At 39.1% G+C, this 23543-nt stretch overlaps 1 protein-coding gene across 2 annotated transcripts in view; it reads right to left on the bottom strand.

The window, feature by feature from the left end:
• Positions 1–19528: 19528 nt before the first annotated feature.
• Positions 19529–23543, bottom strand: part of LOC122029316 (trihelix transcription factor ASIL1-like) — a 31862-nt gene continuing 27847 nt past the window's right edge. Inside the window, exon 2 of one of the 2 annotated variants that reach the window (XM_042588258.1) lies at positions 19529–19616. The gene's annotated coding sequence lies outside the window, so the exon portion shown is untranslated. Of the gene's footprint in view, positions 19617–19864; positions 20432–23543 lie in introns of those variants that run through there. The other variant, XM_042588257.1, reaches the window with a different exon arrangement.

Genomic DNA, 23543 nt, shown 5'->3' with positions numbered 1-23543 from the left:
GTTACTCCACCGAGAAGGAGGATCTTTAGCCGAAATTTATCCGGGGTGCGATCTACCGAAGATCAAGGGGTCGTCCACCTTACGGACACGCCGAGGAGTAGGGGCAAGTTATCCCCGAACCTCGTAAATCCGTGTGTTAGTGTGCTTGTTTCCTCTTTGTTTTAGTTTCCTAATTCCGCTGTGCTAACAAGTTTCTATGTAGAAATTTGTGTTTAAGTTTTTAAGAGGCTATTCACCCCCCCCCCCCTCTAGCCATCTAAGATCCCAACACTCTCCACTGCTGAAGCTTCGTGTGAGCTTCCCTCGGCTGGACTCCAATTGATCAGTTGCTGCTGTTGTTGGCATCCGTGAAGTGGTTGCTTCATCACCAGTCGACGAGAAGGCAAGCAAACTAGTGTTTTTACATTCATATTGTTCTTGGCTTCTTGCTTTATCTTTGTACTCTGATTTTGCTGTTGCAAGAGAGATTGTGGCGAGGTTTCTCCACCCAGAAGGAGTTTTTATTAGCCGGTTTTCCCGGGTCTCATCCACCGACGGATTGATAGGATTCGTCCACCTTACGGACACGCCGAGGAGTAGGAGTATCATCTCCGAACCTCGTTATATCGTCGCGTTTGAGGTTTGATATTCTCCCATTTCATTTCTATCTTTTATTTCCGCTGCACTAACTCAAATTGTAGGAAGAAACGAGAATTTGGGGTCGGCTATTCAAACCCCCCCCCCCTCTCTAGCCGCATCCGAAGATCCTAACAAGTGGTATCAGAGCAAGGTCGCTCTTCGTCGGATTAACACCCGGGGGAGCACGAGCTAGAGAATGGATCAACTTGGAGAAGACGTCACGATTCCACCCTTCTACGATCGCGACGACTTCGCGTATTGGAAGGTAAGAATGAAGTATTTTCTTATGACCAACCTAGTAAATTGGAATTGTGTACAAGTAGATTTTATTCCTCCGGTGGATAAAGAAGGAGAACCTCTCGAGAAGAAAAAGTGGATGAAGGAACAAATCCACCAATCCATAATCAACGATGAGGTAATGAAAATCTTTGAATTTTCATTACCTAATGATATCTTGTGTAAGATAGGTGGATACAACAATGCCAAGGAGTTGTGGAACAACTTGGCTAAGTTCCATGAGGAGAGCTCCAATTCAAGTCATGAAGAGGAGTCAAGTGAGCCAAGTAGCTCACATCATGGAGGTATGGAATTAGAAGTTGAGGGCTACTCAACATCTAAGGAAGAAGAGGAGGAGAGTTCTTCTTCAAGACTGGAGCAAGAAGAAGAAGCCTCTACTTCCGGAAGGGATAAAGGAGAGAGCTTATATCCATCCTCAACCCTAGGTAACTCAAGCAACTTAATTTCAAGTAAATTACATATAATGTGCTTTGAGTGTAGGGAATATGGGCATTACAAAAGTAAATGTCCAAAGAGGATTAAGAAGACTCCACCGGCACCAAAAGTCAAGGAAGCCGGAGTCCCGATACGCAAGGGCAAGGAGCACGTGGTGTGCTTCCAATGCAAGCAAAGGGGACATTATAGGAGTCAATGTCCAAGGGGGAGGCAACCTCACAAGGACAAGAGACCAAGCACATCTATGGGGGGAGCTAAGGCAAACCCTAAGATATCCTTTAAGGCACATTCTTGCAATTCTAATAAGACACATGCTAGTAGTTTTATTACAATTGTCAATAATGATAAGCATGATAACCATAGAAACCGATACATGTGCTTAGGTGCCAAACATGTTAGCCTAGATAAAGACAATGCTAGAAATGCCAACCCTAGAGTTAACTCATCTAAGGTTAAGGAAAACCTAGATAGGAATCCCAAAACAACTAGACATATGCCTAGGAATACCTCAAAGAAAAATGGAAAATTAAAGCTTGAGGTATTAAAGAAGGAAAATCAAGTCTTGAGGTCAAGACTTGACACTTTAGAAAATGCTCTTAAGAATTTGGAGAAGTCAACTCTAGGGTCTAAGGGTCAAAAATCAAAGCCCAAGGACATGAGAGGTTTGGGTCACAAACCTAAGTCTCAAGTGGTCAAGCCCGCTTATCATAATGTTCCATTCGATTATGGAACAAGACCTAGGGCTAAGAAGACCATCACCAAGGTCACAAGGGGAGTCACCCCTAGAGTTGATCTTGATGAGTCCCAAATGACCAAGGCCTTAAAGCCTAGGAGGGTCATTAGGAGGGTTGCTAGGGAAGTCATCCCTAGTGAATATTTAGTGAACCCAATGAGCTCAAATAGGTATTGGGTTCCTAGGAGCATGATCCCTTCACGCTAGATGGTTTAGGGTGTGCCAACCTTAATTGGATAGGTAGTTAACCTACTCATGGCAAAAGGTGGCATTTTAGGAATTTTCAAGGTGTAATCAAGTCTTGAAAATGAAATTAAAAATTATTCCTAAGGTGATTAGGATGTGCCAACCACATTTGAGGAGTTTTCTAAGGTCAATCTAATTGGCACATAGTGATCTAAAAATCTTTAGTATATGATTTTAGGTCTATTACACTTAGGAATATAGAATTTATGGTAAAATGATCAAAATTATCAAAAATGGCAACTAAGGCTAGAATTAGGGATTTTCTATACCTTTATATGTTATTTGCCATACATTGTTTGTCATATGCCATGTCATGACATCATATTTATTTTATTATCATTTGAAATATCATGCTTAGGTTAGTTATATGTCATGCCTTATTTAAGTTTCATACTTGATGACATGACATCATGACATTGGCACATGTTTCCACTTATGATATTATTTTATACCATGTCATCATCTCTTGCATTTATGATCAATTAATTTGATTTAAGGATAGAAACACAATTTGATATGGAGATCAAATTGTTGTTTAGAAAATGCATGAGAACTTAGCTTAAGATGACCTAAACTCATATCTCACATCAAAATTGACTTGGATGTGTTTGATACACCTTAGATGTGTGTGAGATATTAGGATTATGAGTTAGGATCAAGGTGCATAGTTCTTGTACCTAGATGAGCCTAATTCGAATTTGAGGATCATAGGGAAAACTTGTGTACAAGTCTTGTACATTTAGCCCTAAGATTGTGGTCCTAAATTGAATAGTTTAAGATCATTTCAAAATTGATTTGAAAAATCTTGATGAAGCTTTTCTAGTGATAGCATTCATCATTGAGCAAGTTGATACAAAGATGGATTAACCTTGAGCTATTTCAAAGTATTTTAAACTTTGTATCAAGATTAAAAAATGGGAGTTATTTTCATAGAAAACTATTTTTTCATGATAATATATGTTATGAGGAATGTATCCTCAAAATTTTACAATTTTTGGATTTTTTGTAATTTTTTAGGGGTTTCTGAATTTCGGGAGAAAAATCAGAAATTCTTATCAGAGAATTGTGGACCGATCAGAGAAGATTCTGATCGGTCCAGGGAAGTTTGGATCGGTCATTGGACCGATCCAGGGAAGTGTGGATCGGTCTGGTGACCGATCCAGTGGAGTCCTGATCGGTCTGGTGACCGATCAGAGCGTGCCAAAATGCTAATTTTTTACTGTTGTCTGAAATTTCAGCTATGGAAGTTGGTGCTTTAGATTTCTAAAGGGTCGAAACTCTCCAAGACATTGTTGGTGCAATGGTCAAGGAGGAGTTGACCTTTAGGGGGAGTTTTACCTAATGGTCAAGAGGGAGTTGACTTTTAGGGGGATTTTTTGCTCGTCAAGTTTTTTTTTTTAAGTGATTATCACTAAGTTGATTGTTGATTTTAGTATCAAGGGGGAAATTAAGGGTTTCAATGAAAGGTATGGGACTTTCATTAGGAAGAAAATCTTGACCTTGATTCACTCCTTTTGATGTGTGTCAAAAAGGGGAAGAATGTCCAGAGAATGTTCAAGGAAGAACATTGGAGTTTGGGGAGAATGTTCAGAGAATGTTCAAGGAAGAACATTGGAGAACTATTGGAAAACCTAAGTTAGGTTATCGGGTTAACCTAACTTGATTATGGTTTTTGTCAAACATCAAAAAGGGGGAGATTGTTGGTGCAACCTTAGGTCAAGGTTGACCTGGGTGACCCGACTCAAGTTGACCTGACTCGAGGTATATTTTGATGTTTGACAAGAATGGAGAAGTTATATTTTGATGTTTGACAAGAATAGGAACTTGGGAGATTGTGGGTGCAACCTTTGGTCAAGGTTGACCTGGTTGACCCGACTTGAGTTGACCTGATTCGGGAAAAGTCCAAGTATGGAGACTTGGCACGGAAAAGTCCAAGCAGGGAGCTTGGCATGGAAAAAGTCCAAGCAGGGAGCTTGGCACGGGAAAAGTCCAAGTATGGAAACTTGGCATGGGAGGTCGGAGAGGGCTCGGTAGCTCGTTCTCTGGACTGGATGGAGTCGGAGAGGGCTCGGTAGCTCGTTCTCTGGACTGGATGGAGTCGGAGAGGGCTCGGTAGCTAGTTCTCCAGACTAGGTCAGAGAGGGCTTGGTAGCTCGTTCTATGGACCGGACGAAGTTGGAGAGGGCTCGGTAGCTCGTTCTCTGGACTAGATCAGAGAGGGCTCGGTAGCTCGTTCTCTGGACCGGACGTGGAAGTCAGAGAGGGCTCGGTAGCTCGTTCTCTGGACTAGGTCAGAGAGGGCTCGGTAGCTCGTTCTCTAGATCAGGAAGGCTTTAGGGTTTAAGGCTAGGAAATTGGATCGGTCTGCTGACCGATCCAGTGATACTATGGGTATCTGGATCGGTCCGCTGACCGATCCAGTGATACACTAGGTCATCTGATCGGTAACCAAACAGATTGGGAGAAGGAATAGGAGGGATCGGTCGGTGGACCGATCCACCTATGGCCTGATCGGTCCACAGACCGATCAGGGCTATGCAACCAACTCTCTATGAGAGTTGGGATCGGTCTGGGGACCGATCAGCCTAGGGCCTGATCGGTCCAGGCCTAGCCGTTGAGTCATAACGGCTAGATTTCTGTGTCTTCTTTGTCTTCTTCGCAGGTTCAGGTTATAAATCGAGGTTGAAGGCCTCTACAAAAAACAACGTGCGGACTTCTTCTTGCTCCTGCGATCTAAGCTTTGTTGAGCTTCCCTCGGCTGGACTCCAATTGATCAGTTGCTGCTGTTGTTGGCATCCGTGAAGTGGTTGATTCATCACCAGTCGACGAGAAGGCAAGCAAACTAGTGTTTTTACATTCATATTGTTCTTGGCTTCTTGCTTTATCTTTGTACTCCGATCTTGCTGTTGCAAGAGAGATTGTGGCGAGGTTTCTCCACCCAGAAGGAGTTTTTATTAGCCGGTTTTCCAGGGTCTCATCCACCGACGGATTGATAGGATTCGTCCACCTTACGGACACGCCGAGGAGTAGGAGTCTCCGAACCTCGTTATATCGTCGCGTTTGAGGTTTGATATTCTCCCGTTTCATTTCTATCTTTTATTTCCGCTGCGCTAACTCAAATTGTAGGAAGAAACGAGAATTTGGGGTCGGCTATTCACACCCCCCCCCCTCTCTAGCCGCATCCGAAGATCCTAACACCTTTCACTCTTACCAAGGTTCTATCCGAACCTTAGTGTGAGAGTGCTCTAAAATTAAATTTTCTAGCGGTGAAGACGCTGTTGCGACTCAACCGAGGTCATCAGTTCTATATTTTACGATGGCTCCTCGGTAAATTTTTTTTCTTAGAATTCTTTTAAATTTGTCTTGATATTTTCATTTAGAATATCTCTTTTATATACAGTAGGAAACGAAAGAATACTGGTGCTGGGCCCTCTAACGCTAGTACTGACCCTAGGTTTCCCACAGATGAACTTAGAGTCAAGTTTGAGTCAACCATTTATATGGCCATTAGGACTAAATGTATAGATAGATCGTTCTTTCTAGTTTCTTGTGCTCCCATTATGGAGGTTATAAACCACTATAACTTACGGAACCTTGTTGAATGTACTAGTCCGGTAAACATAAGTCTGTGTGCTGAATTTTGTAACAACCTAGTGAAAGTAGACGACCTTACCTATACTACTAGAGCAGTGGGTACTGATATCACGCTATCCCCTACGACGATCCGGGAGTTTTTAGGGTTACGTCCATCCACTTGTTCCTTTTTGTGCTATCCTCCCGGGGATCTACCATTCGGAGATCCCTACTCACATATCACTCTTGATACGATTTATTCGTATTTTTTTTGGGGAGAGCGAGATCCCACTGTGACCCAGTTTAGGTCGGTAGAACTTCGAGTCCAGGACTACGCTCTTTATAGGGTCTTAGTCTTCTGCATTTTACCACTGACTACACGGGACATCGCTGTGATGTGCTCATTCCATTCATTTTTACTCTATGCCCTGAGTCATAGGTTAGATATTGACATCAGCCTACATATCTTCTCCACTATTATCTACTCTGCTGGATATGCGACTAATAGACGAGTCCACATGCCTTTCTATCACATTCTGACAGCATATATGTCCTCGTTGGACATTGATGTCACTAGAGGAGACATTCGTTATATGACTGAGTTTGACGTCATAGCAGCTAGGAACTTCTCTCTAGCTAGTATCCACATAGATGAGGGTGACGGTACTATGTCTTGGCGGAGGGGGGCACGGCACCAGCACGATCCAGACGCACAGGGGGAGACCGAGCAGGATGAGTTCATGCTTGCACTGTTTCCAGAGGAGGTCGTTCCACCTCCACCACCAGCTCGAGCACCACGTCACGCACCACGCACTCTAGCTGACCGCATGACCGGACTAGAGAGAGCCATGGCGAGTCTCCAGCAGGAGAACTCTGACTTTCAGCGTGACATGCGGCGAGAGGTCTCCGAGTTACGAGCTGACGGGCAGACCCGACACACTGAGCTGATGACACTACTCCGCTCCTTGGGATCTGGACCACCCCCTTCCTCATCTCAGTAGCTCTAGTTATGACACTTCAGTTATCTGCATCACTTGTAGAATACTTTTTGATCTATCTAGTGCTCTTTCTGATATGGATTGATTATGTTCGATCGTAATAGACTAGGAGTTTCAAATTTCAAAAAATATTTTTTGAAAATGGTTATTCTAAAATTATAGGTTAAAACATATTTCATTTTCAAAACTTTCCTATTTTTAGATTTTTAAATATATTTTCAGCCTTAGACTAGTTCAAAATCCTTAGAAAGCATGTACCCATAGGACTAGTTTTGAGCATCTCACCAAAACTCTAGGCTTACCTTGCTTGTGATTGACGAACATAGAAAGGGGTGAGATGTATAGGCCACTTGCCTAAGACTTAAGATGCTTATTTCAGTGCATCGATATAAGTCTGGGCGTTAAATACAAAATATACATTAATCAAGTTAAGGTTGAACTTAACTTGACTAACCAAGTGAAAGCTGCTATCTTCTGATAAGTCAGTCAGTAACAAACTGGTTAGACATTTGAGTTAATGTCAGGTTCAGGGGGAGAAATAAAACTACTTCAGTATTTCAAATTGACTTGTTAAACTTATCTTTGAAAATCAAAGTCTAAACTCAACTTGGTTAAAAATGTGAAATTTTTTTTATTATTTTTGAAAATTTGATTCTGAAAAAGAATTTTACAAAATTGTTTTGAAAACTCCTTTGTTTAAAAAAAAAAATATTCTGCTTTGAATATTTTTTTCATTTTATGTTAGTGATTGAAAAATATTTTCTTAAATATTTCTTAAACTTATTTTTGAAAACTAACTCTTATAAAACTAAGTTGTTTTGGGTTTTACTTTTTGTTAAAAAATTGATTTTGAAAATTATCTAACTTAGTTTTGAAAATTGAATTTTTTTCTCTTAATTTTGACAATTTGATTTGAAAGTTTAAATTTTATAAAAATTAGTTTTAAAAATTGCTTTGTTATTGAAAATTGTGAAAATTAGATTTTTCAAAACTTAAGTTTACAAACTAAGCTTCTCAAAATCATTTTCCTTAATTTTGAAAATTGAATCTTTTACAAACTTAGTGTTAAAAAATAAATTTCAATCAGTTTTGAAAAATAGATCTTTCAAACTTAGTTTTGGAATTTTGATTTTGAAAACAAAATAAAAAGCAAAATAGACTTAGTATTTTTTTAAAGATTTAAGAAATAAAAGCAAAATAATCTATGTTTTAACTCCCCCAGATTAACTTGACATTATTTCTTACTTTGTCTGAAGTCTATGTTTATGCTTACTTAATCCATGATTATTTTTGATGAATGCCAAAGGGGGAGGGTTAGGTGGTTAAGTTAGCTAAACCAATTTGAAAATACAAACTAACCTTTAAAACCACATAAATGCATGTTGTTTCTTGCATATGTTTTCACTAACTTAACCAGGTTGTCATTCCATCAAAAAGGGGAAGATTGTTGGTGCGGTTAGCACTAACGATTTAACCCAGGTTTTGATGAATGACAAATCATGTTAAGTTATTTTGTTGTTGTCTGACACTTTGATCGAGTGTGCAGGAGAAGTCCAGACAGGTCGACGGGCTGACCGGATGTCTGGCATGAAGTCCAAGCGGGTCAACGGGCTGACCGGACGCTTAGGCACGAAGTCCAGCTGGTCGACGGGCTGACCGAACGTCTGGCAGGTAAGTGAGGTAAGTCACTGGAGGGGAGTGACTGCGAGGACGCGTTCCTAGGAAGGGAACATTAGGCGTCGATCCGGCTTAGATCCATTTCGGATATCTAAGTCGAGATCGTGACTAGATTCCGGTCTCGGAAAGACGGAATCTAAGTCATACTCTTTGCTATTACTTTGTTGAACTTTAATTGTGCTAACAATCTGTTTTACAGGATATATATTTGCCTCGGACTAACTCTATTTTGCAGGAGAAGGAGTTCCTGGAAATAGGAGGTCCGGGCGCCCGGAGGTAAGTGTTATCCAAACTCGCGCGTCGCCACGTGGAGCTTGCTGGTTGGACCTGCCACGTCCCACCAGGGCGCCCGGAAGGGATCCGCGACGCCCCGAGTCTCATATAAAAGAAGGGTCAGAGGGGAGCTTCAGAACAACAACGAAAAGAAAGTCTTCTACTGCTTGCTCTACTGCTCTGCACTCTAGCGACGCTAACAAAGATCCGATAATACGCTCCTTTCCTTTTCTTTAATTCTTGTCGGTATTTTCTTTATTTTGCTAGCATTCCTGTACTTTAAATTGTAATCATTTTCGAACTGCTAGTGATTGCCCAACGAAAGTACTCACGGAGTACGGGCCTTCGAGTAGGAGTCGTCACAGGCTCCGAACGAAGTAAAAAACACCGTGTTCAGTTTGTCTAAGTTTTTTTTATTCCGCTGCGCTTAACTCTTATTAACGTTATTTTTTTTCGAATCGATATTCACCCCCCCCTCTATCGACGTTTCACGATCCAACAGGTTTTACTTGGGAGTTTAGGTTGGGTCATGGATTGAGTCAAGTGGTTTGGAGACAAACTTAAGTCTCAAACCTAGGGATTTGACACAATTAGATTGTGTTTCATGAAAGAAATATGACATTGGGGTCATATAGCATGATAATTGGTTTTGGATGTATAGATGCCACATAAATCAATGCTAGGGATGCATTGTGGGTTGACATGGGCAAATACATCAAGAGGAAGCCAAAACTAGAACTTTAGGTCAAGGTTCTATTGAACCATTTAAGCTAGTTTTGGATTTTGTGTCAATCTTGGGATTGGTGATAGATACATTTTTGAATGTATTTTTCCCAAGTAGACATGGGTAAAACAGACCTCTCCACAAAATTTGGGGATTTTTGGAGGTCTATGGAATTATTGATGTATTTCTGAAATTGGGTCAGAAATGCTGAAAAATGCTGAAAAACTGTGCCAGTCGACTGCTAGTTTTAGCAGTCGACTGCTAAAAGTTGCAGTCGACTGGCAGCGAATAGAAGCATTCTGTTTGCTCAGCTATTGGTGACCAGTCGACTGGTACTTCTTGCAGTCGACTGATACCAGTCTGAAATTGTCTTCAGCACTGAATTTTGACCAAGTCAACTCATACAAGTGTATAAAATCCATGGGGGATAAACACACGAGTTTAGGGTCAATTGGAATGACAAGTTTTCAACAATTGGGATATTGTTGGAGGACTTTTTGGATGTTAGGCAAAGGAGGAGATGTAAGGTTTAGTTGGGAAAACCTGAAAGTGTCTTTGCATAGGGGGAGCCTTGGGATAGGTTCTTAAAAAACCCGTTGTAAAAATCCTAGCTCATTGGGGAGTGTAGGTGTAGGGGAGCCTTGGGATAGGTTCTTAAAAAGTCTGTTGTGAAAATCCTAGCTCATTGGGGAGCATAGGTGTAGGGGGAGCCTTGGGATAGGTTCAAATGCATGTTGCATTGTTTTTTTTCATTCGGCAATGTAAGTCCAAGTGTGTAACCTTGGCATCGTAAGTCCATTCGGCGTTGTAAGTCCAAGTGTGTAGCCTTGGCATCGTAAGTCCATTCGTCATTGTAAGTCCAAGTGTACGTAGCCTTGGCATCGTAAATTCATTCGGCGTTGTAAGTCCAAGTGTGTAGCCTTGGCATCGTAAGTCCATTCGGCGGAGTAAGTCCAAGTGTGTAGCCTTGGCATCGTAAGTCCATTGTATGTATTAGCATGTTTATTTGCTATTTGTTTTCCCTAACTTAAACGTATTGCCAAACACCAAAAAGGGGGAGATTGTTGGAGCAATCCCAATGGTCCGCGGGACCATGTGTTTTGGTATTTGGGCAAAGGGTTTAAGTTAGGTTCACCCTTGTATTTGATATGTGTACTTGAGTTGTGCAGGACTGCAGGATACACATGTGACTCAGGTTGATGGTTTCGGGTTTGGTGAAGGATGGAGCATCCGAGGGACCGTGGACAAGCGACACAGGCCGAGGACTTCGGGTCTCGTGAAGGATGGCATTGGGGACGAGCCGCGGGCTTGTATGCATCAGAGCCAAAGAAGAAGTAGGCTTGAAGGCAAGAGGTCAAAGCGTCAAATGAGTCGTAAGGGTGAGGGTGCGAGTGTAAGAGATTGTACTCGGAGTAAAATCCTAGTTTTAGGGTTTCTTGTAGCATTCTTGTAGCGTTCGATCGCATGTTTTGGCGATCGCGCATTCGATCGCGCCGATCGGCAACGAATGTCTCTGTTAGTGTGGAATCGAGCCGTTGGGATGTAACGGTGAATTTCCACAGAGGGCAGTCGACTGCATGTTTTAGCAGTCGACTGGTAGGCGGGGTTTTCCAACCCATGGCCTATATAACCAAGCCTTGGGAGCTTGGTTGAGGTTGACGAAATTAGTGGTGGGTAACCTCTAATTAGTAGTCAACTAGTGCCCTAGCAATCCAAGCGCTCTTGATCGAGTTGTGGCGAGGTTTCTCCACCGACAAGGAGGATTGTGCTAGCCGGAGTTTCCGGGGATTAATCCACCGACGGATTGAGGGATCATCCACCTTACGGACACGCCGTGGAGTAGGAGCAAGTTATCTCCGAACCACGTAAACGAACGTGTCAATTGGTTTGCTTATCTTTCTCATTCTTAGTCTTTAGCTTTCGTATTTGTATTTGTATTGTTTGTATTCCGCTGTGCTAACAAATACGTAGGAAGCGAGTATTTGGGGGTGTCGTCTATCCAACCCCCCTTCAAGCCGGCCGACCGATCTCCCAACAAAAACTAGTTTGCATCAAATGAATGAAGAACCCTTACTTTGTGTTCAATCTAAAAGAAGAAGAAAGTGCGAGAAAGGAAGTGTAGGATCAAACTCGGGTGAACAACGTTATAAATTTTATAAGTAGATAGTAATAAAACTAATTGAATCAAACAAAGTAGCACAATAGAAATATAAATTATTTAAACAGACTCAATATCAAAGTAATGGAAGCATGCAAAGAACTTAACTACAAATTATGGCAAAAAAGCAAATGTGCTCGCCCCCAGCGCCCCGCCAACCCGTCCCAAGGTCAACACGGAGGAGGTAAATCATGGACGGCTACAAATTAAGCATACAAGTAGTTGATCAACTAAATAGAAGTTATAAAATATAAGGAAACACACAATGATTGTAAAATATGATTCTTATGCCTAATTTATCATTTTCAAAAAGCATCTTGAGATGGGAAAATCTTATAAAAAAATCTAAAATGTTTAGCAGAATAACAAATATGAGGCAACATAAAAATAAGTGAAATGTTATTCTAGATGTTGCCAAATAGAAATGAAGTGCAAGTCATAATGTGTTGCATTATAGAAGCAGAGAGAGCACAAGAGATTAATAGAATGTGAGAATGAGTGATTTCTAAACTCTACCTCGAAGCTCTTTTTATAGCACTCCTCTGGTCGCTTGGAGCTTTCGTAATCTCCTGTATTGATGTTGATGTGGCAATAACATTTATCTATTAGATAACATTAACGAAGCTCTTTGGTCAATTGGATGCCCTCATGTTGCTTAGGGAGTGGTCAAATCTGATCTTGACTTGACTCACTTAGATTGCTGATAATACCATCTCCTAGTTGCTTGAATGCTACTTCATTACTCGTATTATATGGTCGCCCTGACCCTGATATGGTTGCTTGGACCCTCTGAAATCTTGTAGTCGAGAGTTATCACAAACAGTTGCCCCAGATAGCCTCTAGTAGCCAAGAACCATATTTCCATACAGTAGTTACACACAATGAGTAGTATAGAAAATTTAAAGTTACTAGCACTTATGTTAGGTCTAGATGTTCAGCCTCTAGTTAATTCATCTAGACTGAGTTGCCAAGCTATAACTCCCAACTGATTCCACTTGGATTTGTTTGCCAAGCCTTCAGGTCTTAGCTAACTATTGGAGTTGCAAGGTTATAAACAAAGTTCCATATTAAAAATATATGAAAAACATCATTAGTTTATAAGAGAAAGATATCTCCATTGGTATGAGACTTTTTGGATAAATCCTAAAATAAACCCATGAGGGCTTAGGTGTAAACTAGACAATATCGTACTATTATAGATATATATAAATTTCTTCAATCTTAACAATTGATATTAGAGTTCAGACAATTAGAAGGTTTAACCACTAACTATGCACAAGAGTTATGGTATAATGGAGCCATGTGAGTAGAATATTCACCTCAAAAAAGGAAGCGGGGGTTACCATGTTCGGATCATGAGAACCAGATACTAAGCAGGAAGTCTTGATGGACTGCCAGACAGAGAAGCTCTAGTTGCGACTAGGCAAAAAAGACCTAGTAAGTCAGTTAGACTAAAGGCAAAGAAAGTACTAGTATGTTGGGTGGACCGAGGGACAAGAAGACTTAGTAGGTTGGTTGACTCAAGAGGTAGGAAGACTTGGTGGGTGGAGAATCAGACGTCAAATAGATAAAATTTCTGCTTTAGAGGGACCCTAGAGTCCTTCGTTTGAGGGGGGATTATTGGGGTTGTAAAATTATAAATAAAGTGTCATATTGAAAGTACATGAAAAAGATCATGAGCTTATAAGAGAAAGATATCTATATTGGTATGAGGTCTTTAATGTAGATAAAGCTCAAAAATAAAACCATGAGGGTCTATATCCAAAGTCGACAATATCATACCATCATGGAGATATTAAATTCCTTCGATTGTAACAAATTATTGGTGCAATCGACCTCTAGAGTTTTAATGTTTATTTGACAATGTTTAATGGAATCTAGTTAGGTCAAAATTGATTGGATGACTAGCAAATGGAAAAGTCCAAGTGGTCTAAGTGACTAGAGAGTTGTCTATGTGAATAGTCTACCAAGTGACTAGCAAGTCTAAGTAGTTAAGGTAACTGAAGGCTTGACAGTGGTGAGAAGTCTACCGAGTGACTAGTCATAACTAGAGGTTAGGCAAGTGAAAGACCTAACTAAAAGTTAGGTAGTGGTGAGAAGTTTATCGAGTGAGTAAACCTAACTAGAGGTTAGGTAAATGAAAATTCTTGGAGGAGTAAACTCTAAGCAGTGTGACTGAAAGGTTTTCGGTCATCGTGCGTGGTCTACCAAACCATCGAATATTGAATGCTATAAACATTACAGTACTTTACTATTCTATATCTATTGTGCTAATTCAGTGTTACAGGAAAGTCTTAGTGGATTGGGTCCATCAGACACTAAGAGGATAGATGAAATCTAAATAGGTTTGAAGGACTAAATGTTTAGTGAGTAAGTTAAGGTAAGCTCCTGGACTGGAGTACAATGAGGTCATGTCCCGATTGTGACAAACTTTAGGTGTTGATTTGACTAAAAAAATCAATGGAGGTTTTAAAGTTGAGATCAAGACCATCCTAACTGTCATACTCATCATATTCATATTATCATCTAACTCTATTTTGTAGGATCATGACCCCTTGAACTTCAATGGGTCATAACTTTTGACTTTGGAGTCAGAATCAAATTATGTCAGTAGCCACACATGTAGAATCCAATGATCTTCATTTCACCAAGGGTTCAATCGACCAAATTAGAGGTTTATCTACCTAAACTAGAGGTTTAGTTTATCAATCCCTGATAATAAGATCAAATCAGATTTAAAATCAAGTCGAAGAAGGAAATACTAGTTTAGTTGACCGATACATTTATCAGTCGATTGAACAAATATGGTAAGAGGAGATTGGATATGATCATATCGTGAAACAAAAGAAAATTCAGATGTTTAGTAGATTGAAAAGGGAGTCGGTCGACTAATAAATGTAGATTTCAGGAAAGATATGATCTAGACAGATTATGAACCCAGATGTGAAGCCTGGTAGATTTTAGAGTTTAGTTTATCGAAAAAAGGTTCGGTCTATAGGGAACTATAGTGCTAAACATGCTTATGCACAGCGAAAACCATCTAGTTCCTCTAGAAGATCCATGTGAAGGGAAAGAAAATATACTAAGTTTTATAAAATAGTATGAAAGGTTACACTTGTGGTGCATGATCACAGACTCCAGACAACTTGGATCTCAGCACGATCACACGTTCGCACCTCTACGGTATCCACACGAACAAGTATCTCCGTTTGTCTCACAAACTCACAAAAATGGAGAAGAAAATTACCTAAGGTTGTGCTAGCAACCAAGCAAGGTAATTTCGGCCAAGAGGAGTAAAGAAGAGGAAGGAGAATGAAGAAGTTATCAAAAATAAGAGAAAAATTGCTTAAGTATTTTTCATCCAATAACACTTAATGAGCATTAATTTAATAAATGAGCCTTAATGAGCATTCACTCTCCATTAAGGACCACACTTGAAACTTCTCATTTTGAATTCAATTTCAAAAATTGAATGACTCATTGAATTTCAAAAATTCAATGAATTAATCTCCATTAATCCTCACTTGAGTCTGATTCAAGTCTAATTCCCTTGAGTCTAACTCAAGTCTAATTCACTCGAGTCTAACTCAAGTCTAATTCAATCGAGTCTTACTCAATTAATCTCATGCAATTTCAAATTCAATGAATCACTATTTCATTAATTTGAATTGACTCCTTGAGTCTAGTTTGAATTGGACTTAATCTAATAATTATATCCAATTGAGTCTAACTCAATAAGTCCAATTCGGATTAGACTTAATACAATGATTCATCATATGAACCCATCTCCAAATCTACTTATTCTTTGTGTGTGACCCAATAAGTTCTCGTAACATTGGCAATGCATCCAAATCAACATTTAGATACATAAACAATGACTGACATCTAGCAAGACATTATTGCTATCCAAGTGACGAGAAAGTCGAGATCCGACCTAACATGTCCGTGACTATTATCTTATATGACTTGGCTCCTCTATCCTTGATATCTAGATTGATCAATGAGGTATAGACCGTGTCATCCTCTTATCAACCTTTGTGTTTCTTGATCTCTACGTGGACACACTCAATCAAATAAGCTCAATATCACATATTGACTCATTTGAGCATGGTCATGCTTTCTTGTGTCCTACTAATCAAGGGACCCACATATATCACTTCCATCATATAGAATGGATAGATCCCATCTACATCACTCACATCCCTCCGCATAATTCATTACATACCTAGTGATCAACTTTATTGTCCACCTTGTTACAGGTGATGTTTATCGATACCAAAGTACATAACTCCTTATGTAGGGAACCGTAGTGATTTCTGTTGGTTGGTCCTAGGAGGATCGTACCGGTTCCACTGTACAAAAATTTTGTACAAGTGTCGAACCTTTCCTAAACAACCTATTGTGTTCTTTAGAAGTTAAATTAGGAATCGCAAACGAAACTTAACATTATTGATTCCAAATTTAACTTATCTGTTCTTTGGAATTCATACAAAGAAAAATAACTAGCATGATGCGGGAAACAATAACTAGTTATACATTTTCTTTGTATGCTAATAACCTCGAGATCTTCTGCCGTATTCCTCGCCTCGCGTTGGACGTCGTAAATATGGTTGTCTTTTACTACTAAGACATGGCTAAATGGTTTACAGGAAGCTGAAAGAAAGATACCACTCAACTATGCTTCGAGATATACAAGTGGAGTGTCTTCTCGGAACAGTGATGGTTGAGATATATGAATATTATCATATAAAATTTTAGGATCGAAATTTAGTGTGTCCAATATACGTTTTCTCATATCTTGACCACTTGTATTAATGGATAATAATCATATATAATTTATCTCTTTCATATTGACTTAAATACAGATTGATAGGAGTGTTAGGGATGAAGAAATCGCCATTAGTTTTGTTAGGGATGAACGAATCTCATGAGATACAAAGGGGGGCCTTCAAAATTTTGTACATCGCATTCAAGGTCTTTCATCTGATAATCCTATTATTATGGTCAATGATTGATACTTCTGTTAGTATTTTAGTTACTGATGCTGCATTCTCCATGCCCCTGGATGTAGGTTGTTAGGTATTGTAGCAAATTTTGGTTCGCTTGATCTATGAATTCTTGAACATATTTATTGATGCCGCTCGGGTCGTCGTATTAGAACCGGGCTCACTTGACCGATGCCCCTCATGACAATGGAGGTCCATCATGCCCTGGGCTTCTCCATTTTAGCAGCCATGGGGAGCCTGGTCTGAGTAGGTTCTCTTAGCACCAATTTCTAACTCTCTGACATCGATCCAACCCTGCAGAGTTGCCCACTAGGAAAGCGGAAAGCAACATTACTAACGGCCAAACCAAACTGATAGTATGGATCATGGTTGTCGCCTCTGGTGCGAAGGCTCGCCGTGTGGTTGGCTGGAAGGTGGCATTTCTCTTGGGTGGTCGCTTACGGAACCCATTCTGAATTGGTGTGGTGATTTACGTGGACCTCCTCCCTCCGCGGCCATATAATCCCCAATGAAGATAAATGAAAGTATGATTTTCTTCTCACATGTGAAGGCTACTCTTCTTCATCTTGTCTCTCAACGCTCTCTCGTGCTCGCAGGATACTCATTTTTTACTCTTTTACTAATTTAGTATCGGAGGATCACGCTAACCCCAATTGACACTCAGACTTACAAGGCACCGACCGGGAGAGAAAAAAAAGATCCAACTGGGTGATCATATTTAAAAGTTTAATTTACAGTATCTCTTGATTAACCTTATCCAAAATAATCCTTAGTTCATTAATTATCTGGTAAAATAATGAGAAAAGGAATAATGATTGTAATGAAACTACATCAAGGGATCATGAATAAATTAAGAGTGCATTATGTCACGGAAGACTTCAAATTTTAGTTTATATATATGGGTTCATGGAATATATTCACGGATGAGTGTACAATATATCATATTCTTATATATAGAGAGTTTTGTTACTAGCTCACCCATCTATGAGTAATTCATATGTTCAATTTATTTTTAAAAAAAATCATTTTCTTAAACTTAAATATTAATTCTAAACCTTAAATCCTAAAAAAAAACCTGTGTAGGCTATCAATAAAAAACCTTATTTAATTTAGAAAATAAGCAATGTCTGATAATGAATAATTTCCACCTTGTCAGCAATTTAGGAATACAACTTGCGCCAAGTGTATTCACCTTCAGTATACTCATCAATCACCTTTGCAAATGTCGTGGCCTCGACAATGCATTGAACGTGCTCGACGCAATGTCAAGCCTAGATTTGGGGGTGTCCTGTAACACAATCATTCTTAACACTCTCATCAATGGACTCTGCATGGCAAGAAGGCTTCAGGATGGTATTTCCTTGCTCAATAGGTTGAAGTCAAGTCATAAGGCTCTGGGCGCTGCCCTTGACTTCTCCACCTATTCCTCCGCCTGCCTCAACTGTCACTGTTTCGATCGAGTGAGGAATAAATGAAGACGGAAAAAGAAAAGGCCCCAAAAGGCAAAGGAATTGCGGGGGAGAAACTATGCATGGGCTTGGTACCGTGGCAAGAGGTCAATGACAAGGGTAAATTAATAAATGTCAAAATAGATGGTTGTATAACCTAAATTTCACCAATCAACATTACAGTTATGTTTTATTCTTATAACTTTGATTATATGATTATTAGATAATCATGTAACTAAGATTATGTACGATAACTTGAACTGAACGTATCTTAATCATCATTAGGTAATCGGCCTATTTGTTGACCCGATTACAATTTGGGCTAGGTCCAAATGTGATTAGATTCAGACTCAGGTCGTGGTTAGACTCAACTCGTAGTTAGGTCTATATATACACCATCAATTGTTCGATTATCTTTAGCCGTGTCTTGGCTTTTTTTTTTTAAACACCATTTGCTGCTAATAATTTCCCAATCAGCTAAATAAGAGTGTTGCTTGTAATGTTCTCAACTTCTTCCTTGCTTTCCCTAGCATTTTAGAACGCTTAACTGGTAAAACTGTTCTTAAAATGGCAGCACTTAATTTGAACCATGGAGGTTAGTATACAGTTTATACATGATACTTTGTTACGCCTTGGCAGACTTGCATCATTTTAATGTATGATGTACTATGGTCAAAGTAAAGTGAGACAAGTAACGAGTACCTTAAACATATTAAAGGATTCACTTTTAACTAGGCTTCTAGACTTGAATATTTTTGCAGGTTCATTGAATCTGCTTACCAACAGATGCTAATAGCTTTTTTCCACTTCTATATACTTTTAGCGCCAAGGGAGCATGGTTCGTCTATTTGATTCGTCTCTGCTAATATAATATACGGATGCAATCTTCTTTCATATTAGAAACTTGTAATAATTACTACCTCAATAGATAGGGTCTACATTAAGGTGGGTCTAGAGTTTGTACCCTTGTTATATGATGAAATACTTCCAAAGAATTTGCTAATTCATTTGGACTGAGAGATTGGAGCACATTAAGAATTATACCAATGAACAACTTAATTGCAAAAAATATAAGAAATTTCCCAGATGGACATGTAGAGACTGACTAATAAGAATCTAGTGTCTGCAGATAAATAGTTGTACACTTTATCTTTCTGCAGAATCTAGTGTCATCAATAGCAGATCAACTTACATTTCCATTTGCTCTGCAGGTTCTCAGCAGGATATCAGTGCTGGGTTTTTTTCTGGTAGAGCCAGCTGCTGGCCCATCTGTAATTGAACAAACCGTTCACTTGACTGCTTTCGTGGATTTGATAGTACAGTACATCTGTTATATTTCTCGTTGCAACTGATACACACTTTATGCTTGCATGGCACACGGGGAACAAATGCTCGCGTGGTTAAGCATTTAGATCAGCCTAATGAAGTTTCTGTGCGTTTGTGCGAAATTATGCTTATTTAAATTAATGCTTTACAAAAGATTGTGAATGATCCAATAAGTAAGCGAATTAGTAAAATTAAACCATGTGAATCAAAGGATAAGTAGAGAGCAAAGTAGATTAAGACTCATGATTACCTAATGGTAATTAACATATAAGAGATTGATAAAGAGGAACATTGATTCAATAAAACTATTCACTTATAGCAAATAAAGATCAATAAGGGTAAACTAAGCATATTAGAGATGATAGTTTCCTTTCATTATGAATCAAAATCCGAACACCCACTAATTATATAGCACCAGAATTAGCCCACTGAATTACACAATGCTTCTGTAGAGCAAGCACTGGAGCATATTATGCTAGAAACAAACAATTTCAAGAAATTAAGACAAATTTGCTTCCTTTGCTGAGTGAAAGACAGTTGAACAAGAAGCTTCCCACCAACGAGGATGCAGATTTGGTGGGACGTCAAATGCTGAATGTTAATTGCATTTTAGTCTTCTAAAATGCCAATCTAGGAGATACATCTTATCTGAGAATGTCATGAATCCTAAGCATCGGTTTAGCTTAATTTCTCATCAATGAAGGGGTTACCAATCAGTTGATAGCCATTGCACCTGTTCCCTCTTGCGGGCAGACAATTGCTCTTCAATCTCAGATTCCTGATTTATTAACATTTTCTCCCTAGTCCACACTGAATCATACATGCATCTAAAGTTCAAGAGAATTTATTTTTCTTTTCTTTTTTTTGTACAGAATAACTCCATTGGGAATGCAGACCTAAATTATTGCAGCTAATCTACCTGAAAAACCAAACCGATGCAAGGAACTTTGTAAAAGTTATTCTCATTCTACTATTATTAATGCAAAAAGATTAAGAAAAGAGCAAGGAAATAACAGTGCACCAAGAGATATGCAATATAGCTCTTTCTAAAGAAGAAATATTTCCAAAAAGTTGGACTAGTGTAACAGAAAAAAACAATATCTAATAATGCAAGGATTTATATGATTAGCCAACTTTCATTGATTTGGATTTGTACATTTTAGTTTTAAAGTATATGTAAAATCAACTGATTTGCTGAACGAGTAATAATAAAAAATCCTTGACATTGCCCATTCGAAGACCACAAAACGCCAAATGATAGGGTCTGAATCTATTGTTTTTTCTCAAACTTACACATGAAGATAAAAACTCGAGCTGAACCTCTCTTGCATGTTACTTGTATAATTCTTATGAGCTTGGCACAATGCTACACAAGTTGGTAGATATTCTGTACTATTAGTGATTAGGTTCTATACTGTGAGGGATTAGAGATGTGTTAACCAGATGTCAACCAAATAAGCAGCCAGATTGTACAGTGAGTAAACTAACAAAATATTAAATAATTGACATAATTACTATTCCTTGTTTTACATTGAGTATGTGTAAGTACTCTAGGTTAATTTTAATGTGATTAACCAAGTTAAGTTGGAACATGTTTATTTTTTGATACTTTATGTCTAAATGTACAGGAACTTAGAAACACAAGAAGTCACGCGAAACACGCAGCAGACAAAAATGATGGCACGAGAAGCGAGTCAACGGACTCGATGCATCCAAGGGACGAAAAGCTGCGGAAGAGTACACTAGTGGGTGAGAAGGACGTGTGTGACAGTTCGAGGGACGAGATGGCAAGGAGGATGCCTGCTCGAGGAGAAGATCGGAGTTGGGTCCGGGTGACCTCGACTCCAGACGGTTGGAAGCATCACCCACAAGAGCTAAAGTCCGGAAAAGGTCAACTCGAAGGTTGACCTTGGGAGTGAAGAATTATGCCTTGAAGAACTGAGGCGCCTTAGTGGAATGGACGTGCCTCAGGTGGTTTGGACTGTCTCTGCTGCAGAAAGACATGGAGGCGCGCCTCCACGAACTGGAGGTGCGCCTCTACGAACTAGAGACGCCTCCACGGACTGGAGGTGCCTCAACTAAAAGGGCGAGGAGGTGCCTTAGATGGAAAAAGTTAGCCACAGTAACAATTACACACGAGAGACGCCTAATAAGGGTATAAATGAACCAAGCCGCTCGTGAGCTATTCGAAACTCGATTCGATAAAAGCTCGTTTGAACTCGTTTAATGAGGCTCGTTAAGATAAACAAACCAAGCTCAAGCTTCGTAATATTCGGCTCGTTAGCTCGTGAACACGTTCGTTAAGCTCATTAAGCAACTTTTAATTAAAAAAAATAATAGTTTTGATATTGAATTTATAGATTTTACACTCTACTTATGAAAAATATAGACAAATATATTAAATTTATTTATTATAATAAAATTATAAATTTTAATAATATTATTATAATTTTCTTTAAATATATAATTTAATTTTTAATGAATATTTGAATTTATGATTTATATTTATTAAGCTCGTTTAGGCTCGATAAAAGCTCGAATAAGCTCGTGAGCCATGAATATATTCGTTAAATAAAACTCGAGCTCGACTCGATTATAAACGAGTCAAGCTCAAACATTCAAGAGTTCGGCTCGGCTCGGCTCGATTACACCCCTAGCGCCTAAGATGGAACAGAGGCACCTCCATGCGTCCAAAGCCGTTGAGCATATCAGATCTGATCGGATAAGTTTTGCTAGCCTAGAGGTGCCTCGAGCTCCACTGAGGCACCTCCAGTATCACGTCATCCAACGATAAAAAGTGTTCTGAGCACTATAAAAAGAAGAGATGTCCTCTAGCTCAAAAAGAACACTTGTGCTTTACCTTTGATATTCTGTATTTCTTTCTGTATGTGCTTAAACGTTGTAAGAGGTTTTTTCGCCTTCAACGAATGAGAATTTTAGTGCTTCTACTGCCTTAAATTAGCAACCTCCTCGGTTGCAAACCAAGTAAAATATTGTTATCTCTTACTTTCTATTTATATTTATATTAACTAATGTGTGATTGTCTTTGCAAAATTTAGAAAGCAAAAGAAAATGTTGGTTTTATTTGCAAGGCAATTCAACTCCCCCTGCTAGCCTCACTGGGACCTCCGATTAGTATTAGAGCCAAGTTCGCTTTAGAATGACTAATTGCCAGCTAAAGCAAAAGAAAGATGGTCGGATCTAGAATCTACCCACCAACGTTTAAGGGGGAGTTCGTGTTTTGGAAGAGACGCATGAAGGTATTTTTCAAAACCGACTTCAATATATTATTAACAATTAAATTTGATTTTGAAGTGCCTCAAAGTAATGATGGAAAAGAACTTGAGGAGCATTATTGAACTAACAAACAATGGAAAGAATTTATGGCAAATGGTAAGGCCGAGTTCCATCTTTTGAGTGTGCTACCTACTCTAGAACTTGAAAGAATTGACACCTATAAATGTGCAAAAGAACTTTGGGAAAAGTTCTTGGAACTCAACGAAGAATCAAGAAAAGAAGAATCTGACTCTTCGATGGGCATCACTTCGTTATCCGATCCTTCAATGGACATCACTTCGTCATCAAAGGAATCCGAGACCAAGAAGATCACCGACACAGCACTAATAACCGAGTGTCTATCCGAAGACAAAGCCACTTCTGAGGAGAGCATTGATTAAGGAGGAGCGTCTACCGATGAGTATGACATGGTAAATCAAGTAAGTAAGCTTCTTGCAGATCAACTGTATGAGTGTATTAAAATGCTAAGTAGATCTTTATGTACAACTAGATCTAAATATCTAAAATCAAAGAAAGATTATACATGTCTGATAGAAAGTTTTGAAAAAAAATTGAAAATAAAAAATTTAACGTTAAAAGAACAAATAGAATTACTGAAAAAGAATTATACATGTTTGAATTTTTCACCAATCTCAAATGTTAGAAATAATGGGGGGCTTAATTGGAAGTTTAGACATCACAAAAGTCAGATTAGAAAAGTAACACGTAAAAATATTCCAAAAAATTATCTTGTT

Source organism: Zingiber officinale, chromosome 10B, assembly GCF_018446385.1.
Source record: "Zingiber officinale cultivar Zhangliang chromosome 10B, Zo_v1.1, whole genome shotgun sequence".
NCBI classification, from domain to species: Eukaryota; Viridiplantae; Streptophyta; class Magnoliopsida; order Zingiberales; family Zingiberaceae; genus Zingiber; species Zingiber officinale.
Note: the sequence above shows the minus strand (reverse complement) of the source record. Positions and strands in the feature narration are given on the sequence as shown.